This window comes from Taudactylus pleione, unplaced genomic scaffold, assembly GCF_031769625.1.
Source record: "Taudactylus pleione unplaced genomic scaffold, aTauple2 ptg000393l, whole genome shotgun sequence".
NCBI lineage: Eukaryota > Metazoa > Chordata > Amphibia > Anura > Myobatrachidae > Taudactylus > Taudactylus pleione.
Genome location: NW_028284794.1, coordinates 8,568,726 through 8,581,666, shown reverse-complemented (window position 1 = coordinate 8,581,666; position 12,941 = coordinate 8,568,726).

Sequence of the window (12,941 nt, the reverse complement as noted above, 5' to 3'; positions counted from 1 at the left end):
TCTCTCCTTCTGAGACATTCCAGCCTAGCCTTCCTAGGTGTCCGATGTCCATCCTGAAAGGGGGGGGGTTCTGTCAGTGTTCAGCCTAGGATCAGACATATCTTACCTCCGTGCCGGTTTCCCCTGACTTCTCATCCGGTCAGACGTCTGGTGCAGTTATGGGTGAGGTGCTGAGCATTCTGCCTTAGGTTCTTGTGGACTTCCATGGTCACCTGTGTGTGTCAGGGATCGGAGTTCCCAGCATGGGTACTGCCATGACAGTTCCTATCATGTGACAGTATCCCAACCAATGGTAGCATTATCTTGGTTATCTGACACTGTGCTCCAATCATCTGCTACCCCTAGGTATATAACCGGTTCCAGAAATCCAGGAAGTTGCCTGATCAACAATTGGCACTACTAGTGAGCTAGTAGAGTCTATTTCCAGGTTCCCTTGGTTCTCTCATTTGTTTCCAGAGTCTCCAGTGTTTCCTTCGAGAAACAGTGCGACTAACATCCCTGCCTATGTGCCTATTCTCCAGTGTTCCTTTGAGCAACAGTGCATTTACATCTCTGCCTACAAGTGTCTACCAGAGCAGCGGTGCAATTAAACATCTTCTGCCTGAGTGCTTCACCTCCAGCGACAGTGCTATTACTACTCTACCAGTGTGCACTGTCTGTGCCATTCTGCGGTGCAAAAGTGCATCTGCACACCACTCCTTGTGTATTCCTTGTATGCCATCCCATGGTGCAAAGTGAGTCCACATGCCATTACCTGTGATTCCTTCGAGTGCCACCCCATGGTGCAAAAGTGCTTCCACACGCCATTACCTGTGATTCCCTCGAGTGCCACGCCGTGGTGCAATAGTGCGTCCACACTTCACTCAGTATATTTCTCTCAAGTGCCATCCAGCTGTGCCAAAGTGCATCCACATGCCACTCCTTGTGTATTCCTTGTGTGCCATTCCGTTGTGCAAAAGTATGTCCACACGCCATTTCCTGTGATTTCCTCTAGTGCCACCCCGTGGTGTAAAAGTTCATCTGCACGCCATTACCTGTGGTTTCTCAAGTACCTCTCAAGTGCCAATTCTAGTGTACCTCTCAAGTGCCAATTCAAAAGCATCTCTCAAGTACCATCTCCTGGTGTAACTCATTGTGTAGTAGTGCCTTTGTTAGGCACTTCCCCAGGGTCACTGATATTTGAGTCTCTATTCCCACAGGGCTTGGATACCTTGTCAAAGGACCATGTCCTGCCTGCAGGGTGCAACTAAGCCTATATCCCACTTGGAGGGGTCACTGGCGAACACCTCCCTGCAGGTTAGACTCCGCACCTTTGACCAGGTCTCATCAACATCCAAAACCTGTGGATGAGATGTTTTGACATCCAGGCCTGTCACCCCGAATTCTTCCCAAACCAAGACCACAATCCCCTTGTAGGGGATTCCAGAACAGCAAACCTGACAATTCATCCCCGCTGGAATCCACCATTACAGGTGCCTCTGTAATTTTTGGACGTAATTGGTGGTAAAGGTCTACTTTGTGGTATTTGTAGTTCATGTTGATGAACATAATCTTTTAAACATTTTGAGGAAGTAGCATTCTACGCCGATTGCTGACAAAGTTCCCGACTGTGCTGAAAATATTTTGGAGTTTACACTGGATGGTGGGAAGCTCAAGTAAAGCAAAGCCAGTTTGAGCAAAGGCTTCCAAATTGCCTTTTTTTCCTGCTAGTAGTCAAATGGACTGTCTAACATGCCTATTTGGATGCTATCATTAAAAATAGTCCTCAACCATTCTTTGAATGGTGACCATATCAGATGGAGTCACGGTAGAGGTCTCATTAATTTAATTGTAGGCAATTCTTTAAGACCCAACCAGATGTCAAAACTTGGTTGTGTTGACTCATCTGCATCACCAGTGGGTATTTTTTTGGGAAAGTTTAGTTTTTTCTTGGCAGCCACACTTGCTGGAGAAACTGAAGGAGGGGCTATCATGGCATCATGTGCCACTTGAGCTGACCATTTGCTTACCAGCAGTTCTTTGCATCTCTTCAGATCTGTATCCATTGGGAAGAAAGACCCGACATATGACTTAAAACTAGGATCAAGCATGGCCGCCCAAATATATTGATCTGATTGGAAGGTCCTGACAATCCTTGGTTCCTGGTGAAGCAAATAAAGAACTTTATATAGAAGTCCAACATACTTTGCTTTGTTACAGCTCCTCCTTCAGTTTCTCAAGTTGCTTTTCCCACTGTCTAATTAGGGGAAGTACCTTATTCAAGATGGAATATTTGAACGTGCTTCACAGTTGACTACTTCAAAAGGTTTCAGAACTTTGCACAACAAAGAAAGTATTTTCCACTTAGCATTCCACCTCCTCTTCCTATATCATAGTTCACTGTAAATATTGCTGGAACAAAATAACATGTTGACCCAGTTAACATAGTTCTATACAAAGTGAACCATAAGAGAGGAAAAAAAAATAGAAAACCCACAATTTGTGTAGAAATGCAGGAAACTTGGTTTATACTATTGGCTTACAACTATTCTCTCTTGCAAACCTTGTTGCAAATTGACAGGTAAAGTAATAGTAGAGCACAACACCCAGGCTCACAACTACAGGACCATCAGATTTACTATAAATATATGTCCTGTATGGGGCCTGTATTTCACTGTTACATCCTTGTTTATCTTCAACTTGTCTTCAAAATGAAAGGTCTCACCTGCAACTAAAAAAATACTGATCCACTGTAAAGTTAGTATGTGGCCTGCTGCAGGCACTTACAGGAGAGACAGTCAGGTGATTTAATATGGGCTGTTGCAAATGGACTTGATATTTTCCCGCAACTGCAGTCCATGCAATCGGAGTGCAGTGGCTTGCTGATTCCCCCGGGAGCCTACAATGGTAAGTATGGGCTCATTTGGCTGTGTTTTTAGGGGTTCTCTCCCTTAGAGCTGTTATGACCAATGCGATGGAGTAGGTCACTAGGATAGGAAGGCTCAAAAAATCTAGACACCAGCTCAGATGCAGCTGCAGGCCCGAGCCTGGAAGATGTCCTGGGGCAACTCTTATCCTCCAAAAGGGTCAACAGGTGGCAGGGACCAGCACTGGACCTAATAGTGATCAGCTGGACAGGTAAAAACAGGTAAAGAAGCACTTCTTACCTTAATGAGGCAGAGCTCCTCTGATGTGCGTCCACTCAAGATGGCTTCTAAGCCACGCCCCTGGCATCCATAATTTCTTATTGATGTTGTAAGTGGTGACAAAAAATTATAATTACTGGGTCCAAAACCCTATAATTAAATAATATGGCCTTTTGTCAGACATTCTTGTAGCTATAAGTGCTCTGTATATTTATTCGGGATTTAAATATAACAAATGTAATTCTTTTAAATTGAATTCATTTTTTCCCTTGGAGAAAGAAACCATTTTTATTTATACATTAAAATGTAATACTTTTTTTTAATAAATGGCTTATGGAATAACTGTTCCATACAAAAAACTAAATTTGTTTTAATATGATGGAATATTATCATTGATAATCGATAATAAAATAAATAAATTCATGTATATTTATTATGTCAGACTTACCTTTGAAACAAAAAGAAAGAGAAAAGGTACAAATGTAACATCTTCATTTACAAATATTGAAACAATACATTATGAATAAAAAATACATATATCAAACTGACTTTCTAACTATATTAAATTCTTGGCTAAAGGAGACAAGGGAGGATGTACAATTGATCTTACTTGAGAATAACAATATACACTTCAGACCTAATACAGAAATATAAGTACTTACAAATTAATCATATACTTTAACCTGGTATAAGATATAGAAGCTTCATGTGGAGTTTACTTTTGCTCTGGGACGGACCTTTGTTCTAGTTTGGGCCCTTGTTCCAGTTCCATGGTGAGTTTGTGGAGTTGGTTTGCCTATTTCTACTTTCTGGTGGCCTTTTTTCACCACCTATGTTTCTACTCATTTCATCCTGTCCATTTCCTGTCTGGGGTCTTCTAGCTGGATTGACTTGTTCTTGGCCTCCTGGGAGTCCTCTTTGTGGTGTCATTGTTTCTCTTGCTTGGTGTTTGTTTATTCTTTAGCATTTACTTTTACCAGTAGTACTAGGTGTGTGAGTTCCTTTATCTTTTATGTGGCCCATTGCAGGGTGTTTCTGTGGTCCTACAGTGGTCTCGGAGTCCCATAGGAATTCTGTTGACTCCAGTCCTGCAGTAGTGGGTGTGGACATTTGTGCTTGCTTACGTGGGTTTTCTGTCATCTCTTAATTTTCCCTTTTTTCGGTCTGACCTTCTTTTGAGTGTTTGGTCTCCTGTCTTCCCTATGACGCTTCTTCCTTTTTCTGGCATTACAAGAGAAGTTGTCCACTGTTTTCTCCTTTGTGTTTCTGTCCCGTGGGTGCTATCCTTCGTTCCCTATATTTTTTGCTTTCATAGTGTGCTTCAGTGGTTTGTGTTTTTACCTCCGTCACCTGGCCTTTGTTTGCTGCTTCTTCTTTCCCGTGACCTTTTTGGCTGTAGCTCTGGTAGGGATCGGTAGTTTTCTGTAGATCTACTACTGTCTTGCCATTTGTGGCATCTGCTGTGGTGATGAATGTCCTGATATGGGCTGCTGTGTTTTCTCTTCCACTGCTTCTCTACATGGCTTTTTTGGCATTGTGCTTTCTCTCCTGCTATTTGCCCTGCTTCTCTCATGGTTTCTGCGGGGTGGCTAATCCTTGTATCTGTCAGTCTGACTGTGGTTTCTCTGCTGTGTTTGCAGCGGCAGAAGTGATCTTATATTTTTACTCCTATCTCTGGTTTGCTCACTTCTGTTATTTACTGTAGTTAACCCTCTTTTTTCGATGGTTCTCTGGTGACTGATGCTATGCTAGGTGGTTCCAATAGTAGCCTGCCCATCTGAGTTGATTTGTTCTTTTTTTGATGTTGCACTGCACGCACACTTTTCTGTTTCTGTTTGAGTAGTTTTGGGCTCTTGGGCAGTTTGGGTGCCTTGTTCTCCTTTGGGCCTGCTTGCTGGGTTTCCTGGGGTGACATAGTATGTTTTAGGGATATGGATATTTACCTTCCTTTCACTGTGGGTTTCTGCATTGTGCTCCTCTTCACACTGCCAGTTTTCTATTTGTTTGCAATCAGGTATTATGTGCCCTGTCTCCCCTTTGCCATCAGGTCTACTTCCTGGAGATACTTTGGGGATATTTGACTTCCTTTTTTGTTGTTCTGTGTGGTGTCACGTGATCATTACTGCATTCGTGGTTTTCATGGGATGCCCCCTTTTTCCTGTATCATGTGCTTACCCTTTTCTGTGCTACTGGAGTGCCTTGGTTCTTACTGGTTTTCCTTTTTGACCTACATGCCTGTTTATCCCCACCTTCACTCAGCCCTGATTTACTGGATTTGGTAGTTTTAGCTGACTTGTCTAAAGTGTCTTTCTTCCCCTTCTGCACACCCATTTGTTTTGGGTGCAGTGTATTTCTCTTTGTAGTCTGCTCCAATGTCCCAAATCCCATAAATTGTATTTTGGGCATTATCTGCAGTTATTGCTCAAGGGTATGCGGTCAAGAAGCCGGCGGTCGAAATCCTGACCTCCTGCTTCCCGACTCTAAAATCCCAGCATGGGACTAATGGTAGGTGTCGAAATCATAACGCCTATCATTATCCACCCGCCGAAATCCTGACGCCCGGCCTACCAAATGAAGGTAAGCCGGGTGTCACGAGCGGACAGCTGCGGAGGGGAAAAGTTAGGTTTAGGGGACTCCAGGGGGACTTATGGTTAGGCACCCCCCCTGGGAGGGTTAGGCTAGGGGAAGGGAGGATTATGCACCCCCAGGGGAGGTTAGGGTAAGGCACCCTTCTGGGAGGGTTAGATTAAGGGTGTGGGGAGGGGGGTTATGCTTTGGCTCCCCTAGGGGTAGGTTTGGGTTAGGCACTAGGGGTGGAGGTTAGGGTTAGGCACTCCTAAAGGAGATTAGGTAGTTTACCTACCTCCATCAGGTTCTGCACTGTTTGGCCTGCCGGCATCAGGATTTCGACTGCAGGTACTCGTCAGGCATTCATTCATACCGATTCCTGCGCAAGAGTGTTTCATCCCTGTCTATGTCCTGCCTGCTTATTGCTTTTCCTCTTCTACCCACATTCTCCCCTTTTTTTTCTTATGCATATTTATATAACTATACACAATATATAAAATATGGGCCTGATTTTGTCCCTGGAGATTTTTTGGTTTTGCTTCAGCTAGGTTCCCCATTTCTTCTTTTCCTGCATTTTCTGAGTGTGCCTTGGTTTTTTTCAGTGTTATTTTGTTTGTTGGTGTTGTTACTTTCAGGGTTATAGTTTGGTTTGTGGGCTGTGTCTTCTTCTTTTGGATGGCTAGGATTTGTGAAATCAGCTTACCTAGTCGTGGTGTGTCAGGAAGTTTAGAACTCTGTTTGGAGTGGTGAAAATTTGGTGAGTCCTAAAGCCTTGACTTCAGGAGACTTCTCTAAGGTCAGAGATGCACACACATCATTGGAAACAGAAGCAGTGAGATGCAGCATACCTCCGCATCCCACCTCGCCAACGGTGCTGGTTTTAATTATAGGGGGACACCTCCACAATTCCTCCCCTTATAATTAAAACCAGGACTAGCCCTGCAGCCTGGTGCTGGTTCCTAAATTACGGTGGAACCCTACTCATTTTGTTCCCCATAATTTTTGGAACCAGGCCTGGCTGAGAAGTCCGGAGCTGGTTAGGCTTTTGGGGGAGGACCCTACCTCATTAAAAAAAAAAAAACTATTAACTATTTACAGCCAGAAACATACACATCACAATGATTTGTGTATGTTTCTGACCATCTCGCAGATCAGGGGGTTGAGAGATTGAAAAGTGAAATTGCAGGAGAGTTTGCTCCGATCTCACTCGAGCTTGTCATCCCGATTCTTGGTACATTTGAGAGATGTATATTTTAGGTGAAGAGTACGTCCAATTTTGCCCGATGGTGATTTGATTCAAGATTGCAATCTCACCCGAGTTTTATGAGTGAGATGAGGGAAATCTCTCTCTAGCTCATCCGACTTTGCCTTTAGTAAATTTGGAAGATGAAAATCAAGCCTTAAATCACCCGAGATTGGCATATCAACCAATCTCGATTCTTAGAAAATTTACTCCTACGAGTTTAATAAATCTAGTGAGTAGAGACAGGAGCAGGTGTCTGTGAAGTGTAACTGCAGGCACCATTGTCATTGGTCATTCTTGTCAGTGTATGTGTGTCTGTCACACACACTGCACACTCACACACTGCAGCACAAACAAATTGGCTAGCTACTGTCTGTGTTGCTTACTGCTGGTGAGGTTGCTTTTTGTTTCTTAGAGTGAACCTGTACCTTTTTTTCTGCAAATACTTATTGTATATATGTCCAAAAAAGGCTGCTGCACTCCAAGAAGACCTCTTTGTTTTCAGTTTTTCCCCCACTTACATATAAAAAATATCAAAAAAATATATAGTTTTCCTGTTTTAAAACAAAAATCCTGCTGTCTTTTCTAATTATATTTGCATAGTGTGTTATCCTTCCAGTGTCTTCTAAAATCCATATTTTAAAAACAAATGGTTGAGAATTGCTCTGGGATCCCTGCAAACTCCCCCAAATACTAATTAAGCAATTGGAAGTTTCTACTTAGCTTAATTAGTCAGTAATTACTCACCTCCTGAAGGGTGTCTTCTTTCTCCAGTGTTGGGATCCAGTCTTCTGCAGCAGTGGTGTGTGTAAGTATGTCTGAGTGTGTGTAAGCATGAGTGTGTAACATCTGGGTATGTGTAGCCCCCCCTGGAGTAAGTAGCAGGGAGAACAAGATATCCAAACATCCCCCTCCCCTCCCAGCAGCCCCCTCACCAACTTTGCCTCACATCAGCCCTCTCCCAAGTGTAAAGATGGAGGGGAGATGACCGGGAGCTGCCGAAACCACCAGAGACACCAAGATCAGTAAGTATCTTTTTTTTCACTCTTGGGCTTTTCTAAGCAGAAAGTATTTTTTTAAATATATACCATGGGTTTCAGGAGTGCGCATACCTATGTTAATCCAAAATTGGGCTCGATGTCAACAAGGTTTTTTATAGTTTAAACCTTGATACCAATTGAATATGCCCTAAGGCTGAAAAACACACTGTATGTTCACAAGTCCCTGTGGAGAGTCTAAGGGTGTTCTCGAGTGCTGTGCGAGTATGTCAATTCTGACACTGTAATCCTAGAGATGCCTCCTTCCCCCATTTCTGCACCCCCTGCAAATGTGAGGATGAGCAGCAGTAAAACTGAAGGTGGTGACATAGAAATTGAGGATGCTACTGTGAAAGGGCAACAGGATAAGGGAGATATTTATGTATCCAATGGTACAATGGATGTTGATGATGAATGTGTTGGACAAAAAGTTGATAAAATTCAGGAGGAGGATGTTGTTTGTTTCAAAGTAAATCAGCCACCAGTGGCAGCAATTTTTGCACATAAAAAGAGAAAGCCATTGTTATGCCTGGCATAAAGACCAAAACAGCCACTTCTTTTGTGTGGAATTATTTTTACCCAATTCTGGACAACATTTGTCAAGCCATCTGTACAATTTCTGAAGCTAAAGTAAGTAGATTTACTGTACGAACATCAACCATCTAGGAATCTCCTCCCTGTTACGTAATTTGCAGCAGGTTCATGCAAATTATTTGGAAAAATCTAAAAAATATTGTAAAAAATAACAAGCAGTCCAGCATCAGCTGCCAGCAGCATGGATAGATCCCATCACATCAGCAATTTCTACCGCAAACGCCTACATCATCAATCTGCTCATTAATAATTTGAGGTAGTCCTCCTGTATTAAAATTGTCATATCAAACCAGTGACTGTGAAACAATCCTTTGCAAGACAAAGTAAGTACAGTATGAAAGCTACCATCCAGGTGCACAGCAGATCACCGATGCCATGATGTGTATGCTAGCATTAGATCAGCATCCAATATCCACCATCGATGCATCTGGTTTTAGACAGATAATTGAGGTCTTATGTCACTGCTACCAAATTTAATCTCTGTTTCATTTTACCAGAACAGCAATTACTCGCTTGTACCACTACGTTAAAAAAACATATTCTCGCCCTAGAAAATGCCATTGTGCTGAGTATCCACTTAACTATAGACAACAGGACACTGGTACTGGTCATGGGTGGGTGTATCATCTTTAGCAGCAACAGCATCTAGCATACAATACTAGAAAGAGTGTTTAGCACAGCTAGGAACTTTGTAAGTGATCGGCATAGGAGGCTTATTCCTCAAAATTTGGAAAAACTGATGTTCATAAAAATAAACTACAAATTCAATGAGGAAGACCTTTGCCACCAATGCAACAAAGTACAGAGAAATGGTGGATTCCAGTGTGGATGAGCTAATATTGTGTGATGATGATAATAACACTAATGAGGATGAGGATAATAATGACATCTTACAACCATAGAGATGAGTAAAAATATAGATGAGTAGCAGGTATTGTGAAAAGAGAATAAATAAATTATTTTTTGTATGATCATTCATAACTGCATCAGACCTGTGGTGTTGTGAATTTTCTTTCTTCGTACTCTCATCGCTACTGACCTGCAGGAGCCAGGACAGTCTGAAAGCAGATGCACTGTTATAAGAGAAGTAACTACTGTCGTTTATATGTACTCTCATCAAATTCTCCTCTGCATGATGATTAGAAGCAATGAGATTTGAAAGCAGATGCATGACTTTATTTATTCTCTCTTTTCACAATACCTGCTACTCATCTATATTTTGTCTCACTGTTATAACTGCCACCAAGGAGGGGAACACTCATTAAGATCAATTGATACTATTTAGCAGATGAATTAACAGCAGTATCTCATTCCGCGATCTGAGCAGTTCTTTTTAACCATACTATTTCTTTTGTCATTTTTTGACACTTATACCACCATATATTATAGGTCATTTGCAGTTTAGAAGATTATGCCTGAATAAATACTCTATATATGTTCGCCTTCATTACGGTGTCTTTACAGAGTTTAGACACTGAGATATTACTGGATGGAATCCATTTTGACATATCAAGAAAGCAATTTATATTAGCTGAAGTCACCTGTGAAATCTGTGGAGACTTACTAATGGAGAACAAACTATTCCAAAAATAAAAATTGGTACTGCGCTTATAATAACATTCTACTATAGCAGAAATTAACAACACCAAGACACATGTATGTATGTAAATAAGGAACAATCTTATTCCATCTAAAAATATATTATATAAATCTAATGCATATATACAAAAGATTGCACATTCATTTTTCAAATAATCAATTTCTATATTCCAAAAAGACAGTACAATACACATTTTAATATTCCACCAGGGAATTAATGAAATAAGAGTTCCATAAGAATTAATTATCCAGAAAAATGATGTATAAAAGGGATAATCCTTTATTTATGAACGATCCATAAGATGTGATAAATGGTTTTCAATATATTAATTCTCTCTTTAATGTGGTAAAAAGGTGCTCCTGGGACAAACAATATGATATCCACAGTCCACGATCTATGGAGCTGCAATGATGTGTACATAAATAGGAATTGTCCCAACATATAGAGGGCTCAGCTATTAGTAAGTAAATGGCATTCATTAACAGGCTGGCCGCTAATTGGCACACACTGCCTTTAGCTCCGGAGAGCCAGGTAACAGTGTTCAGCTGAAGTCTCCAGCCATCTGTTGTTTATGGGCTTTATCAGAGTGATGTCAGTACTGCCGTAGTATGCAGGTATTGAGTAGTAAACTCTTTAGCATGTCCATAGAAATGTAGACGGGGTCCTTTTAAATCAGTCCACACAATAGAAGCAATGAAGTCTTATTCCTCTGACATGTTCTGCTCCTATTCTGTAATCTTTATTAAAGCTACTCAATACCTACATGCTACGGCTGGGCTGACGTCACACTGACAAAAGCAAATTTGGAATACAATTTGGACATTTATCTGTATTCTGTTGCCAAGCATGTGGGACGTATGGATGTTGCTACAAAATTGGACCTGGTTCATCAACTACAAGAGAGAGTTTCAGCAACAGATGGCCCAGCTGCAAAGGGGGACTGATTCCACACCAGTGGCATCACAAGGGGGGTGTGGGCTGCACCCCGGTGTCACCCACCGAGGGGTGACAGCAAAGTACCAACTCCTCAGTGACAGCAGCCAGGTGCTGCACTGTATAATTATATGCAGCTCTTGGCTCCTGACAGAGTTAGGGAGCAGTTACTTTGAAACAGACATGTTCCCTTGGGCAGCTCGCTTCTCCCGGACCCCTGAAGTGACTAAAATGGGGATTCAGGCAGCAAGGCCACACCCCCTACCTGCAAAGCCATGCCCCCTTTTTGCCGGCGCAACATCCTTCCCATCACTACCTACACCAGGTGTCACCTCAGTGAAGGACACCACTGTTCATCATAGCACAATGAGCCCAGGGAGGTAACAGTTAAGCCTCATATGGAATATTTCCCTGCTAAGGGCTATATTCCATTAGATGCGAAATCGGACGTTTTCACCGTCGTTTGTGAATCGGCTGTCCGATGGCGACAATATCGCTGACAAATCAGTGATATTATTGCGAGTGCGATAATATCGTCGGTAATTGAATACGGCCCTATGTCTGAGAATGGGAACTTGTATATAATTATCCTGGAGGGATTTTAAAAAACTTCCTGGCAATATCAGTTACCCACAGCAGAATAGGTATCTTGTCACTGGAATGAAAGTCAATGGGCTGGAAGTTTTTGCAGCACTCCCTTCAGGAGAGCAATGGTTATTATAAGTCTATAAAGCATTCTTTAGTTATGAAATTTAATCTAACGTCAGAGATTACCAACAAAGATAGAAGACTTTGCACCATGGAGCTAATTACGACTGTATATACTGATGTTGTGGATAATTTGCTGTCCACACTGCAGCAGTGGCTGGAAGGACTGGCTGTAAAACCTTTTGAAGGTCTGAACAACTTAATGATCAAAGACCAATTCCTGAATGATTGCCCTGTTGAAGTGAGGCAGTGTGTACTTAATTGTGACTTTGGCCAAGCCTGTCCAGATAACAGATACGGTATACAATCAGGAAGCCGGCTGCCTTAATACCGGCAGCCGGCTTCCTGACTCATATCCCGGCGAGGGTGAATTGATGGGCATCTAGATGTAGATGCCTGACATTTCCCCGATGCCAGGCGCCATGAGCGGACAGCCGCAGGGGGGAGGGTTAGGTTTAGGGCACCCGGGGGGGACTTAGGGTTAGGCATCCCCCCAGGGGACTTAGGTTTAGGCAGCGGGGAAGGGGAGGGGTTAGGGTTAGGAACTTAGAGGGGGGATTAGGGTTAGGCAGTTGGGGAGGTTAGGGTTAGGCACCCCTAAGGAGGGTTAGGGGGTTAGGTTAGTCAATACTTACCTATCGACAATCGGGGTTTCCAGTGCTGTCGGGCTTCCGCTGCCAGGAACTCTGCTTTGGTTGGCCGGCGGTGTTTCATACCGATTCCGCAGATACACATGCCACCCACTATGCACCAGCCGCTAGGAAGGCGTGGTTCTGCCAGCTGTAAAGGAGATAAGTCTGCAGGAAAAGTTTTTACCCCTACCAACAATCCACCTGCAGGATCCTCTCTTTGGGCAAACTTTATAAAGTGGTGGGTTCCAACCTTGGTGAGTTAACGGTGGGTTCTATACCCCGGGGGTTTGGTTGTGATTTCTAAATGACAGCCCTGTTCTATTCTATTCTAAAATTTGTTTTGACGGTGGCTTTGCAGCAGTTTTGGCCTTAGTAAATCTGTGAATGAGTAAACTACTGCCAAACTACTGTCATATCCGAAGTGAGAAGTGGATCCGAACTGAGTGCAGGTAAGTCCTTGTCAGCAGTTTCCTGATATTGAAAAGTGGCTGGACGCTGGGA